The sequence below is a fragment of the Symphalangus syndactylus genome, chromosome 4 (assembly GCF_028878055.3).
Source record: "Symphalangus syndactylus isolate Jambi chromosome 4, NHGRI_mSymSyn1-v2.1_pri, whole genome shotgun sequence".
Classification (NCBI taxonomy): domain Eukaryota; kingdom Metazoa; phylum Chordata; class Mammalia; order Primates; family Hylobatidae; genus Symphalangus; species Symphalangus syndactylus.
Window position 1 is genome coordinate 33,389,547 of NC_072426.2, and position 15,928 is coordinate 33,405,474.

Consider the following 15,928-nt stretch of genomic DNA (forward strand, 5'->3'; position numbering starts at 1 on the left):
AACATCACTAATCATCAAATGCAAATCAAAACCACAATGGGATATCACCTCACACTTGTTAGGATGGCTGTTATCAAAAAGTCGTAAGATAACAGGTATACAGTCATCATGGAAAACAGTATAGCAGTTCCTCAAAAAATTAAAAATAAAACTATTTTCATCATATGATCCAGCAGTCTCACTTCTGGGTATATATCTAAAGGAAATAAAATCAGTAATGTCAAAGAGATATTAATATCTGCATTCCCATGTTTGTTGTAGCACTATTCATGATAACCAAAATATGGAAACAATGAAGTGCTGATAGATGAGTGGATAAAGAAATTGATATGCACGCCCTCACGCACATACACACACACAGACACACACACACACACACACACACACACACACAGGGATATTATTTAGCCTTAAAAAAAGGGAAATCCTGCCTCTAGCAACAACATGAATCAAGCCGGGGGACATTATGCTAAGTGAAATAAGCCCTACCCAGAAAGAAAAATAGTGCATGCTTTCACTTATAGGTGAAATCTAAAAAATTCAATTTCATAGAAACAAAGAGTGGAATGGTGCTTACGAGAGGTGAAAGATGAGGGGAAATGGGAAGATATTAGTGAAAAAGTACAAAGTTAGTATGTAGGATGCATAAGTTCTAGAGAGCTAATGTATTGCATAGGGAGTATAGTTAGTATTCTATTCTAGAAATTGGCAAAGAAAGTAGATTTTAAGTGTTCTTACTACACACATAAAATGTTAATTAGCTTGACTGCAGTAATTTCCTATGTATATGTATTAATATATCAAAACATCACAATTTACACCTTAAAAATACAATTTTAATAAAATTTTTTTTAAAAATAACTTGTTTATTCAACAAATACTTATTAAGCACCTATCATATGTGTTCAGGCACTGCTTTATTTTATCATTTATTAATTTTTTTGAGGCAGGGTCTCGCTCTGTGGCCAAGGGTGGAGTGTAATGGTGCACTCGCTGCTCACTGCAGCCTTGACTTCCTGGGCTCAAGCAATCCTCTTCCTGAGTAGCTGGGACTAAAGGCATGTATCATGTGCATATCTTTTTTTTTTTTTTTTTTTTTTTTTTTGTAGAGATAGCTGTCATCATGTTGCCGGGGCTGGTCTCAAGCTCCTGAGCTCAAGCAATCCTCCCGCTTTGGCCTCCCAAAGGGTTAGGATTACAGGTATAAGCCACCATGCCTGGCCTCTAGACTGCTTTGAATATTGTGCTAGGAGAACAGCCATGAACAAGATGGACAAAATTTTTGCCATTGCTGAGCCTACATATTAGTGGAGGAAGGTAGGAAATAAACAAATACATGTGTATTAATTTCAGGTAGCGATAAATGCTGTGAACAAAATAAGCAGGTTAAGAAGATAAAAAGTGATATGGAGTGGAATTATCTTAGATAGGGTGGGCAGGGAAGATGTCTCTGAGGAGGAGGCCATAATCACAGAATTTTAAATGAAATAAAGGAGTGAGTCAGGTGAGCGACTCTGATGGAAAGAGTTAGTAAATCAGCCATGATTTGGTAGATTGTTTTGTTTTTCTGGGAATTTTCCATTACCTATAAAATTATATCAGTGGATGCAAATTTATTCGGCTGGAAGTAAAGTTGATCTTGAATGTGAGATTGGGGCTAGAGGAAAAAGGAAACCAGGGTTTGCTGAGCACTTACTATGTGCCAGGGGCTATACTCCCCGCTTTAAACAGGTTTGTTATGTCCTCTAATGTAGCAGTCCCCAAACCTTTCTGGCACCAGAGACTGGTTTTGTGGAAGACATTTCTTCCACAGATTGGGAGGCGGGAATGGTTTCAGGATGAAACTGTTTCATCTCAGATAATCAGGCATTATTAGGTAGAGTCTCGTAAGGAGCGGGCAACCTCGATCGATCCCTCGCATGCGCAGTTCACAATGCGGGGGCGGGGAAGCACTCCTATGAGAATCCAATGCTGCCGCTGATCTGACGGGAGGTGGAGCTCAGGCGGTAATTCCGCGGGCCTGTCGCTCACTTCCTGCTGTGCGTCCTGGATCCTGATGGGCCACGGACAGGTACCAGTTGGGTACAGGGAGTTGGGGACCCCTGCTTTAATGAACCAACCAATCACGCTGTCATTTCTCCTAACAGCCCTATGAAGTTATTACTCTCCCAATGGGAAAACTGAGCCTTGAGAATTTTCAGCAACTTACGCCAAGATAGAGGCTGAAATGGAATTTTTCACCTATCACTGGTAAGCTCTCCAGATAGTGCCAAAACACAACAGGACTATGCCCTGAAAAAGCAGTTCCCTTGCCCGTCATTAAATCTTTAAAAGGTATTAGCCCTCGTGTGGTCACTGAGAATGTATCCAAAAGCTCCAAACCTAAATTCTTCACCTACAACAAGTGTGGATTTCACCAACCTGAGCTTGACCTTAACTTATAAGCAGAGAACTGCCCATACCTAGATTCACCCAGGGGAGACCTGGGATGCAGGCTTGATATTGTACCCATCTTTCAGTCCCAGTATTCAGGGGCTCAAAGAATTTCAGCTGTTCTGCTTTGTGGGGCGCTTTCAGATCAGTTAGTGATTCTTTGAATGTGTAGTTTAATGACAGATTGACAACATATGGGTTTTTGGCCACTTGTAGGAGGCATAACTACAAAGAACTATCACCTTTTAAAAGCTGTTCTGTAAGCCAGGTGCAGTGGTATGTGCTTGTAGTCCCGGCTACTCAGGAGGCCAAGGTGGGAGGATTCCTTGATTCCAAGAGTTTGAGCTCAGCCTGGGCAATATAGAAAAATTATTGTTTAAACACACTTACGAGGGCATAATTATAAAAAAGAGGGTCAACTAAGGAAACTGTACATATTTAAGATGCTGAAATATTTTGTTAAGAAGAAAGGGCATTAATTGAGACACTTCTATCTGCTGTTAAACCCTTTATATTTAATCTATGAGGTGGGTAATTTTATTCCCTGTACGCAGATGAGAAATCCGAGACTTGGAAATATTTTGAGTCACTTAATATTAGCCATCTAGCAAACTTAGATTTCAGCCCATCTGTCCAGATGTGCCAAAGCCTGTGTTATTTCAACTAAAGTGATTATCTCCGTTAGAATTTACTTTCAGAATTGGCAGCATGTTCATTCAAGTAACTCCACTGGTAGCAGCTGATCATCCAAGGTAGATTTAATATTGAAGAGTCAAGTTCATTTGAAGTCAAGACCGAGTGGATGATTACATTGCATGATGTCATTTTGTTACTTTGACTAGAAAAAAAAAAAATGAGAGAGAAAGTCAAAACGACCTCTCATTCATCTTGCTTTCCTGTAGCCACAAATATTTTGTTTTACATGGTCAATCAGTGGGGTTGTTTTTAATGTAAAATTATTTGTTGAAATGTAACACATTGATCTATCACCAATGACCTATACTAGCATTAACTTATTAGTCAGATTTTTCTGTTAGCGAGGAGAATCTGGAAAGAATAAGATACAGGACAGATGAGTTTTGATGGTGGGGTTAGGATGCAGGAAGGTCAGGCTTCAAGGGACTACTTTTGGGAGGGAGAATGGGGGTCCTGGGGGCTGGGGTGTGAGGGTGAAGAATAGAGAGGCTGGGGTGGGGCAGAGGGTGAGAAGATTGGGGAGTGGAAGTGGGCAGTGTGGGAGCAATAGAAACCTGAGATACAGGATTAGACTCTCAAATGGTGCAGAAGGGGAGAGAATAGGCATAGGAAGCCTGCTTAATAGTCTTAGGAAAGACAAGCACTCTGGGAGTAAAATATAATAAAATGTTACGTAAAATTATACTTCCAGGAACCACTTAGTGACTTGGAAGAGGTCATAGTAACCTCGTTTGCCTCAGGGAGAGCTGAGTATTTTCTCACTCGATTCACCATGGAATTAACTCCAGCTAAAATATAAACCCCTCTGGTTTTTTTTGAAAACTTTAATCACCTCCCTTATTCAAATGTAGTTGTGGCTATTGTGAAATGATGACCTACCTTTAACCCTATCCATCACCAATTACCAGCAAAGGCAAAGTAATTAATAAATGTATGAATATGCTTTAATTTATTCAGGCTACTCAGCATCATGAGGTAGAGACATGAGAGCTTATCTGTTCAGTTAAATGTTTACTGAGAACAAGTAAGTGTTAAATCATGGAATTTTAAAAACATACATGTGGAAACATGCATGTCTTACCTTCAGTTGGGGATATTTCTCAGGATTGGAACTTCAATACCACAGTCACACTCATTTATGTATCTATTATAAGCAGCGCCAATTTTAGTGAGGCACCTAGAATGTTATAAAATGTCCGCATATAATTAATTCAAAATGCTCTGTGATTAAATCACATAATGATGCTTTGTGAGCGTACATCAGCTTAATTGGGAGTAACGTAACAAAGAGATTGAGATCCAGAGCTCTGTAAATAAAAAAGCTGCTTGGGGCTCCTGCAGTATAAATTTAGATCATCAGGAAATCTTGCAAAGGCCCCAAGGCTTGTTGTGGGTTAGCGGCCTCTCTCTGCTATGTGAAGACAACAGAAAGATTACTGAGTCTCCTAACTGGAAGGCCTGGTGCAGGCTTTGCGATTATTCCAGTATTTGCAGGGAGAAGACTTGTATGTCAGCTGACTCAGTACTCAATAAGCTCCTCTAGGTTTGCAGTGGAAGAATGGGTATAGCACAGTCAGAGGCCCCTTGAGGGTGAGACATTTCACTTTTCACTGTAGTGAAAAGAGTTCTGCGTTTGAAGGGTAACATATTTGACCTCAATAATTTTAGTTTCCTTATTTGTAAAATGTCCAAAGTAAGACTTGCTTTGTAGAAGTTTTTGAGGATGAGGGAGAAAAAAAAACAACAACAAAACTCGTGGAGTACCTGATACAGTGCCTGGCACATAGGAGGTATCAATAAATGCCATTGGTTTTCCCATGCCCCCAGCACAGAGTGTCCTGAACATTGTAAGAACAATAGATCATTGCTGACGTGACTGAAATGTGCCCATTGAGATGAATTCCCCAAAGGGGTGGCCTATATTTCTAGTCAAAGACTGAAGGAACAAATGAAACTGAAATCTATATTAAGACACAGTCAGGCTATGGCAATGGAGAAAATTGGAAAAACATCACAAGGTCGGTAGGAGTAGCAGCTCAACTACTGCTTTCCCATGAAGGGAACCCCAAACTGAGGACAGAAAAGCAGACATGTGGCATTAGTTCTGCCATCTCTCCTTGTCATGCTCATGCACCATTACTAACTGATCGCAGCCGTCTGCCCTCTCTACTCAGATGGGTCCTCAGAGCCCTAACACAGCATTCAGGCAGGCATTCATAATCGGTTTAGCATTGGCACTCGTGACAAGGCCTATGTACTATTCTTGGCAGAAGAATGCAGCCCACGGCCTGCCTGACCCTATCAGTTGAATAACAAAAGGAGAACAATTACTCCCTCCTCTGTCACCTTTCTGAATCCAACCCAGAGTAAGAGAGAAAAGAGCTCTGTTCCTTTCTCTTTGTAGAGTGATTTTCAGTCTGTGGGTTATTCCTTACACTTGATATTTGGATACCACTTTATAGTTTAGATGTATTTTAAGGAATACTTAACCTGGCAATGACTGTGGGTGAGAGGTAGGTCACATATTACCCTCACTTTACGTAGGAGAAAAACCAAAGCTCTGAGGAGCTAAAGAACTTAATCTATGCTGAACTTATCCTGTAATGTGCATAGATGGAACTTGAAGATTGGAATGTTCATCTCCAAAATCTGGTAATTGTTTGGACACCAATGCTACAATTACTGAGTAGTCTCAGAGAGAAGACTATGAATAGTGAGGGTACACAAATGCATCATAGAGGAGACTTAGCAGGACCCTGTCCTAGGCGAGATACTACCAGCAATTGTACACAAGTGCAGCTTTGAGGGCACACCAAACAGTGGTAGCAGGAATCAGGCACAGGAAAGAGACCACCATGACTGGCATGGGAGGTGATGCAGGGAAGCTGGAGTGCATTAGGAAATGAGCAGGCCAGGAAGCTGGGCCCTCCAAGGGAACACTTCAAATGCCAGGCAAAACACATTACATCACTTTTTTCTTTATTGAGCTGTAATCTGTGATTTTCTCTAAACCCTTTGGAATCAATTTATATTTTTAGTTTGTCAAATAAGGTTACTGTCTAAATTTTTTTTGCCTTAGTCCTAAAAAAAATACCTTTTAAGATTCAGGGTCCGAAGGAGAAACCTGATATTTTTAAATTGGCAAATATGTCTGTATCCTTTCCTCCTACTCCTCTTGTGACTTTCTATACTGCTTTATCTTGGGGCCATCCATTGATCTTTCCTAGAAAAGAGAATACTGAATACATATTTAACACACAAAAATCAATAAGGCTGATACATATGAATCTCAACAAGTTAAATTTTATAATGGAAGAAAACATATTTTTGCAACCATCAAAGAAAAAACATGAAATAACTAAAAACTAGGCTTAAACAACAAATGTGCAAGATTTGTGTAAAGAATGTTTTTAAATGTTAATGAGAGGTTCAAAATATGAATTGACCAAATGAAAACATACTTTATTTTTAGAAAGACTAATAAATATATCAGTTTTCCTTAATTTAATGTAGGCAGTTAATATAATTGTAATTAAAAGAGTACCAAGATTTTTTTTTTATTTTTTTGAGACAGAGTCTTGCTAGGTGGCTCAGTCTGGAGTGCAGTGGCACTCTCTTGGCTCACTGCAACCTCCACCTCTTAGGTTCAAGTGATTCTCCTGCCTCAGCCTCCTGAGTGGCTGAGACTACAGGCATGCACCACCACACCCGGCTAATATTTGTATTCATTAGTAGAGATGGAGTTTCACCATGTTGGCCAGGCTAGTCTTGAACTTCTGACCTCAGGTGATCCATCCACCTCAGCCTCCCAAAGTGCTGGGATTACAGGCATGAGCCACCGTGCCTCAGGAATTTTTTTATTAGAGCTAGATAAACTGATAGAAAGTTCATATGTAAGAACTAGGAAGAAATAATGGCCAGGGAAAACTGTGAAATAGAAAAGTATTGAATGAGATATAGTCATATCAGATAATAAACTATGAAAAGATGGAACTTAAAATAGTGTGGTACTGGCATATCAACAGACAGACAAATTAATGGACTACAATTCAGTCCAGAAATACATCCAAATATATACATATTTAGTCTACTATAAAAGTGGCATTGCTGATCAGTGGCATAAAATGGATTGTTTAGTAAACATTTAAAACAAAGTAGAGAAAGAAAAGGAAAGAAATCATAGAAGTGCTAGAAGAAAACGTGTGTGTGTGTGTGTGGTGTGGTGTGTGTGTGTGTGTGTGTGTGTGTTCATGGAGAGAGAGAGAAAGAGAGAGTCTTCCTATAATGCCCAGGCTGGTCTCAAACTCCTGGGCTCAAGCCATCCTCCCACCTCAGCCTCCTGAGTATCTGGAACTGCAGGCACCATACAACCATGCCTGGATAATTTTTTTTTTTTTTTCACAGATGGGATCTTGCTATGTTTCCCAGGCTGGTCTTGAACTGCTGGCTTTAAGCAGTCCTCCCATGTACCTGGGACTATAGGCACAAGCCACTGTGCCCAGCTTATATACACTGTATAGAGTGGAAGGCCTTGTTAAGTATGACGTAAAATCCAGTGATTATAAAAGCTATTAATACATTTATTTAAATAATGTTTTAATCTTCAGGAAAAAAATAACAAATAATGTTAAAATGGGCATCTAAGGAAAAGTATTCACATTATATATAATAGAGAACAGACTCATTTTCCTAATTTATTAGATATAAGAAAATATAAGAAAAACTAAAAGTTCAATAGAAAAATTGGAAAATAATGAAGAAATAATTCATAGGAAGATACAGAATTTTTAAACATATGAAAAAGTCCAGTCTTATTACAATAGAAATGGAAATTAAAACTTTAGTTATAGTTCATATCCACATATCAGAATGACAAGATAAAATAGTTTCATATTGCATTGCATTAGTGAGGATATGAGGAGTAGTCCATTTTAGACATCAGGGATGAGATAGTGAACAATAAAATTCTTTGGAAGATAATTTGCAATATTTTTCAAAATTATAAATGCATATTCCCTTTATCTCAAAGATTCTACTTGTAAGAATTTGTCTTACACATATACTAGCACATATGGATACAAAATATGTAGAAACATTCATTTCATGATTCTTTATAGTGGTAAAAGATTGAAGCAACCTAAATGTTCATCAGTATAGTACTGGTTAATTAAACTTGGTATGTGTATATAATAAAATACCTTGCCGCTATTAAAATTTAAATGTAACAAGTTTTAAACATTAGCTTTGTTTTGAAAGCAAGGTCTCCTTTCTTTTAGGCAAAATCTCAAAAAGTTGTCAGGAGGATGGAAGGGACTATGAGTGGTGACTTCTCTCTCCAGTTAAATTCATTATAATAAAGAATAATTCAATGGAAGGATAATTCACTAAATTTTAGACAGGCAGAGTGAATAGATTGTGGCTGCCCTTTAATGTACATCACTGAAAGTGAAAAATTGAGGACATAAAAGATAGTTTTTCAGAAAAGTATGTTACGGATAGGCATGTTTCTGGAAAATCTCTCAGGGGACATAAGTGGAAAGTCCCTAGATTCAGTTTGTGCAAGAGGCTACATGACTGTGACCCAGATGTAAAATGAGAGAGACTGCCTTGGTGTGCTGTAGCAAAACATCAGATCCAGGACCCCAGGAAGTAGATCTAGGGGCCATGGCTTACTGAGTAACATTTGCCTCACCTGCTGGCCTAAGAGACTTCTGGGTGCTGATAGGAGTGGGAGGAGGGGCAGAAGTAAAAGTCTGAGAGCTCTTTTCAGGAGCTTCTTAGCTTTGGCAGATTCCTCACCCCTCACTACTGTCACCACCCTGGAAGCATCCCTATGAGGAACAGAGAGGGGACACTGCGGATCCATATTTGTGCAGGTATATCTGTTGACTACGCTAAGGATTCTCAACCCTGTCTGCCCATGGGGAATCACTTGGGTTAGTGATAAGATTTGCCAGTGTTTAGCCTCCTCCACCAGGTGGTTCTAATCTAAATGGTCTAGGGTGGGACCAGGTGTTGATGTTTGTTAAATGTTTCCCCAAGTGATTCTACTGTGCAGCCAGGTCTGAGAAGCATGGGACTGTGCTCTTCTGATATCTTTTTATTTACTTGTTTTTAATACTCAATAATGTTTGTGAGTAGAAATGTTTGGTGTTTGTGAGTTTTAGTTCTGCTATTTCTCAAACTCATCTGGGTCTCTCACTAGGCTTAAGATGGAGAAAGAGGCAAAGAGAGGGAGAGAGAATCATTGGAGGAAAAGTGTGAAACAGAATGAAAAATAAATGGGGAGAGAAATTGAAAGGGAAATGCTGAATTCTCCACTTCAAACTCACTCCAGAATCTTTGAGCATAGGACCTAAAAGTTTGCAGTTTACACACTTCTGAGCTGAGTTTTATGCACACTTGAGGTTGGAAAGTTCTGATCTGTTGGGAGATACATTAACAATACAATTAATGACAGAAAAGAAAGGGATTGGTGCCAACTGGTGAAGGGTGATGGGACAGAGGGATCATTGTCAAGGAGATTCAGACTATGCAGAAGAATAGGCTGCTTGGATTTTGCATAAACAACCTATGAAATTGGGGGCTTTATGTGAAAATCAAAACCTAACTGCATTCACTTTTCAATGGCAAATGTACCTCAGTTGGGCATTTAGAATGAAACTAATCGGTGACACCAATCATTGGATTTAGAGTCCACCATAATCTGGTATGATTTCATCCTAATTTCATGAAATTTTCAAAGATCCTATTTCCAAAGGTTGAATTCACAGTTACCAAACTTAGAATTTTGTAGGGGCAGGAAGGTGTGGTAACTTTCCTCATCCATTATAAGGGTCATAGCTGACATTCCTTTAACAAAAGGCAGATTAACAACAAAAAAAATGCATAACAAATTCATTTAATCGAAGTTTTACGCAACAAAAGAAACTTCTGAAATTCTGACCAAAAGACCCAGGGAAAACTGTTTTTATGCTTAGTTTTGATGAAGAATGGACAGCCATGTAGAAATGTGATTGGGCAAAAGGGTATGATCTAATGGTAATAAACTCAGGTGGAGAACCCTGTCCAGATTCTTGTCAGCCTCTCTGAATAGCATTCTCTTTCTACCCAGGTATGGGGCAGAACCTCTCTAGAATGAAAGTCTTCAAGGAAGAAAGGAGAAGAGAGAGAACTTTTTAGGTTTTATGGCTTGCTTTAGCAGAAAAGGGTTCTAGTTTTTATGACCCACCTTGGAGAAGAGAAATTCTAGTTTCTATGACTTGCTTCAGAAGTGAAAAAGGGGCTGTAAACAGGAGGGCAGGAGAAGATCAGAGAGACCTTGCTTCTGAGGCCCTTCCAGTGTCCTAAAGTTTGAAGTACTCAGCATGTCAAAGTGCTATACTTCGGGTCTTCTTGTTCTGAGCTCCAACAACTTCAACATATCTGTGTGGGGGACACAATTCAACCTTTACTGACACTTTGTTCAAGGCTACCTTCATTTTGCTTAAAGCTGTTTTTGCCAGAAGACCAGCAGCAGCCACACCATCAAGACCCATTTTTTCCTACCTCTTCATTTACAGACCTATAAATGATTCTAGAGCTGTACTTCCACTTTGGCAAAAGTATAGCTAAGACAGAAGGGATGGTGACACAACATCGCTTTCTCTATCACTAGACTGATATGTATTAAATTACACTGACAAGACAGATGCCCTGGGAGCAAAGGACCAGTGTGTAGAGACAGAGAAAAACAAAAGTAGCAATCAAAGTACATGTGAAGACAGTTCCTTATTTTAGAGCTTTTTCCTGCCCATATATTAGAATACTTATTTGACCATAAGAAGTTATTTGTCTTCACATCAGTTTGTTTTGTCCAAAGTACCTGAACATTTATGTGAGAAAGCACAGAATTCCAGAGAGACAGACAAAGTGGCCTCTTATGAACATTTCGTTCTGTTTTTTTTTTTTTTCCTGTTAAAACAAATTGTTGTAAGAGAACTCCCCAAATCAAGTTTCAAGCTAATTGCTTTTAAGTCCTTGTAAATGCTCAAAACAAAGAAACATCTTTGCCATTTGGTCAGTGACTAGGAATAGACTGAGTTCTTACTCAATGAGTTTTTATTTCCATTGGAAATTGCAGGCATAATGCATTTTAAGTAGAGAGCTCTAATTCCTAGTTGTTAATGAAGACAATCTTTAGAATCAGGTTGGCAGAGTCCAGGATCAGGATCACAGGGATAAGGATATAGAGAGGAAAGAAGAAGTAGAGATAATAAGCAGGTAATAAGGAGGAATGATGTCAGGAGCAACAGATACCAAAATCAGAAGGGTTGGGGATGCTGAAGGCTCTAAATTGAATCAAGGCAGATAATCGTCACTGAGAATTCCTAGCATCTCCCAGACCTGCTTGGTCCTGGCAATATCTGCTCAAAGGTGGTTCCCGCAGCGTCAAAGTTTTACTGAAGCAGTTCATTTAAGGGAACTCTCATATGCACACTGTGGATTTTGTTTCCATATTTAAGGGAAGGGGCAAGGAGAGGGGAAAAAAGGCTTCAGGACTTCAGTTCCTTTGCTTTTTGCAGTCTAAGCACATTAGCTCCATACAAAGTGTAAAATTCTTCTGTTTCAGAATGAATGGATGCTATTTTATCACCTTCCAGCTCCATCCCACAGGTGTGAGTCCAGAGTTATTTTGTTTTCTCATTGATAAATATTGTAAAGGAGGTTCCCTGGAGATGGGAGAAAATGAAAAGCATTCACTGACTTGCTGGAAGAATGAAGGAAATCCAAACAGATTCTGATTCTGGCTGTGGAGCTGATGTTATAAATGAAAGGAGCCATTTTACAAGGCGCTTTTTCCCTCCCAGTGACAGGGCATCTCACCTGCTAAGAAGTCCTCAGGGCCATTGCCTGGATCAGGGCCTCTGTGCTGATGGTGGTAATGGGGCCCTCTGATATTGCCTTGGGAGCTATAGCAGCTGCCTGAGAAGAAGCTGCAACTTGGAATAGACTTGGAAGCCCCCAACACACTTGGTTCTGCAATTTATCCTGAGCCTAGGTCAGGTGATTTCACAGTCCTCAATTATAGCTTTGAGAGGCTAGAGGGTAGGTTGTGCAGTGGATATACAGGTGTGTGTGTGTGTGTGTGTGTATGCACATGTGATCATACACATGCACACAGAAGGCTTCAGGTAAGCTGGTTTTTGAGGCTGACCCATGCTACTAGACAGAATTGCTTGACCCATATTCTTCTATGATGTGGTTTGGATTTGTGTCCTGTGTCCCTGCCCAAATTTCATGTCAAATTGGAGGAGGTGCCTAATGGAAGGTGATTGAATCATGAGGGTGGCTTTCCCCCTTGCTGTTCTTGTGACAGTGAATGAGTTTTCATGAACTGATGGTTTAAAAGTGTGGCACTTCTCCCTTTGCTGTCTCTCTCTCCTGCTACTATGTGAGGAAGGTCCTTGCTTCTCCTTCACCTTCCACCATGATTGTAAGTTTCCTGAGGCCTCCCAGTCATGCTTCTTGTTGAGCCTATGGAACTGTGAGTCAATTAAACGTATTTTCTTCATAAATTACCTAGTCTCAGGTAGTTCTTTATGGCAGGATAAACGCAGACTAGAACCAGAAGAGAAAGCAGAAAACGTACCAGAAGAGTGAGGCACTGCTATAAAAATACCTAAAATTGTGGAATCGACTTTAGAACTGGGTAACAAGCAGAGTTTGGAACAGTTTGGAGGGCTCAGAAGAAGACAGGAAGATGTGGGAAAGTCTGGAACTTCCTAGAGACTTGTTGAATGGTTTTGACCAAAATGCTGCTAGTGATATAGACAATGAAATCTAGGTTGAGGTGATCTCAGATGGAGATGAGGAACTTATTGGCAACTAGAGCAAAGGTCACACTTGCTGTGCTTTAGCAAACAGACTGGCAGCATTATGCCCCTGCTCCTGAGATCTGTGGAACATGGAACTTGAGAGACATGATTTATGGTATCTGACAGAAGAGATTTCTAATGCATTGAAGTGTTAAAGATATGACCTGACTGCTCCTAACAGTATACAGTCAAATGCATCCACAAAGAGATGATCTGAAATTAAAACTTATATTTAAAAGGGATGCAGAGTGTAAAAGTTTGGAAAATGTGCAGCTCAACCATGTGGTAGAAAAGAAATTCAAGTCTGCTGCAGAAATTTGCATAAGTAACGAGGACCTGAATGTTAATAGCCAAGGCAATGGGGAAAATGTCTCCAGGGCATTTCAGAGACCTTTGCAGCAGCCCCCCCATCACAGGCCTAGAGGCCCAGCAGGGAAAAATGGTTTAGTGGGTGAGACCCAGGGCCCAGCTGCTCTGCGCAGCCTCGGGACATTGTGCCCTGTGTCCCAGCTACTCCAGCTCTGGCCATGGCTAAAATGGGCCAAGGTACAGCTTGGCCATGGCTTTGGAGGATGCAAGCCCCAGGCCTTGAGAGTTTACACATGGTGTTGGGCCTGCAAATATTCAGAATGCAAGAAATGAGGTTTGGGAACCTCCACCTACATTTCAGAGGATGTATGCTAATACCTGGATATTCGGGCAGAAGTCTACAACAGGGGCAGAGACCTCATGGAGAACCTCTACTAGGGCAGTGTGGATGGGCAATGTAGGGTTGGAGCCCCCACTGAGGCACTGTCTAGTGGACCTGTGAGTAGAGGGCCACCATCCTCCAGATCCCAGAATGGTAGATCCACCAACAACTTGCACTATGCACCTGGAAAAGCCACAGGCACTCAACTCTAGCCTGTGAAAGCAGCTGCAGGGGTTGTACCCTGCAGAGCCACAGGGGCAAAGCTGCCCAAGGCCTTGGGAGCCCACCTCTCTGACCAGCATGCCCTAAATTTAAGACATGGAATCAAAGAAGATTATTTTGGAGCTTTAAAATTTGATGACTGCCCTCTTGGGTTTTGGACCTGCATGGGGCCTGTAGCCCCTTTGTTTTAGCCAATTTCTCCTATTTGGAATGAGAACATTTACCCAATGCCTGTACCCCCACTGTGTTTTGGAAGCAACCAATTTGTTTTTGATTTTACAGGCTCATAGGCCAAAGGAACTTACTTATCTCAGATGATACTTTGGACTGTGGACTTTTGAGTTAATGCTGAAATGAATTAACACTGCCGGATTGTTGAGAAGGGTTAATTGTATTTTGCAATGTGAGAATGACATGAGATTTGGGAGGAGCTGGGGTGGAATGATATGGTTTGGATTTGTGCTCCTGCCCAAATTGCAAATTGGAGGAGTGGCCTGGTGGGAGGTGATTGGATTATAGGGGAGGATTTCCCCTTCCTGTTTTCATGATGGTAAGTAAGTTCTCATGATATCTGATGGTTTAAAAGTGTGTGACAGTTCCCCCTTTACTCTCTAGGATCTCCTGCTACCATGTGAAGGAGTTCCTTGCTTCCCTTTCACCTTCTGCCATGATTGTAAGTTTACCGAGGCCTCCCTGTCATGCTTCCTGTTAAATCTGCAGAACTGTGAGTCAATTAAACCTCTTTTCTTAATAGATTACTCAGTCTCAGGTAGTTCTTTTTTTTTTTTTTTTTATTATACTTTAGGTTTTAGCGTACATGTGCACAATGTGCAGGTTTGTTACATATGTATCCATGTGCTATGTTGATTTCCTGCACCCATTAACTCGTCATTTAGCATTAGGTATATCTCCTAATGCTGTCCCTCCCCCCTCCCCCCACCCCACAACAGTCCCCGGAGTGTGATGTTCCCCTTCCTGTGTCCATGAGTTCTCATTGTTCAATTCCCACCTATGAGTGAGAACATGCGGTGTTTGGTTTTTTGTCCTTGCGATAGTTTACTGAGAATGATGTTTTCCAGTTTCATCCATGTCCCTACAAAGGACATGAACTCATCATTTTTTATGGCTGCATAGTATTCCATGGTGTATATGTGCCACATTTTCTTAATCCAGTCTATCGTTGTTGGACATTTGGGTTGGTTCCAACTCTTTGCTATTGTGAATAGTGCTGCAATAAACATACATGTGAATGTGTCTTTATAGCAGCATGATTGATAGTCCTTTGGGTATATACCCAGTAATGGGATGGCTGGGTCAAATGGTATTTCTAGTTCTAGATCCCTGAGGAATTGCCACACTGACTTCCACAATGGTTGAACTAGTTTACAGTCCCACCAACAGTGTAAAAGTGTTCCTATTTCTCCACATCCTCTCCAGCACCTGTTGTTTCCTGCTTTTTTAATGATGGCCATTCTAACTGGTGTGAGATGGTATCTCACTGTGGTTTTGATTTGCATTTCTCTGATGGCCAGTGATGATGAGCATTTTTGCATGTGTTTTTTGGCTTCATAAATGTCTTCTTTTGAGAAGTGTCTGTTCATGTCCTTTGCCCACTTTTTGATGGGGTTGCTTGTTTTTTTCTTGTAAATTTGTTTGAGTTCATTATAGATTCTGGATATTAGCCCTTTGTCAGATGAGTAGGTTGCAAAAATTTTCTCCCATTCTGTAGGTTGCCTGTTCACTCTGATGGTAGTTTCTTTTGCTGTGCAGAAGCTCTTTAGTTTAATGAGATCCCATTTGTCAATTTTGGCTTTTGTTGCCATTGCTTTTGGTGTTTTAGGCATGAAGTCCTTGCCCATGCCTATGTCCTGAATGGTATTGCCTAGGTTTTCTTGTAGGATTTTAATGGTTTTAGGTCTAACATTTAAGTCTTTAATCCATCTTGAATTAATTTTTGTAGAAGGTGTAAGGAAGGGATCCAGTTTCAGCTTTCTACATAGGACTAGCCAGTTTTCCCAGCACTATTTAT

At 40.3% G+C, this 15,928-nt stretch overlaps 1 protein-coding gene across 2 annotated transcripts in view; it reads left to right on the forward strand.

Annotated features, from left to right (window-relative positions):
- PHYHIPL (phytanoyl-CoA 2-hydroxylase interacting protein like) overlaps positions 1-15,928 on the forward strand; it is a 388,674-nt gene that overhangs the window by 113,015 nt on the left and 259,731 nt on the right. Inside the window, exons 2-3 of one of the 2 annotated variants that reach the window (XM_063637894.1) lie at positions 2,148-2,250; positions 14,515-14,623. The gene's annotated coding sequence lies outside the window, so the exon portion shown is untranslated. The remainder of the gene's footprint in view (positions 1-2,147; positions 2,251-14,514; positions 14,624-15,928) is intronic. The other variant, XM_055274380.2, reaches the window with a different exon arrangement.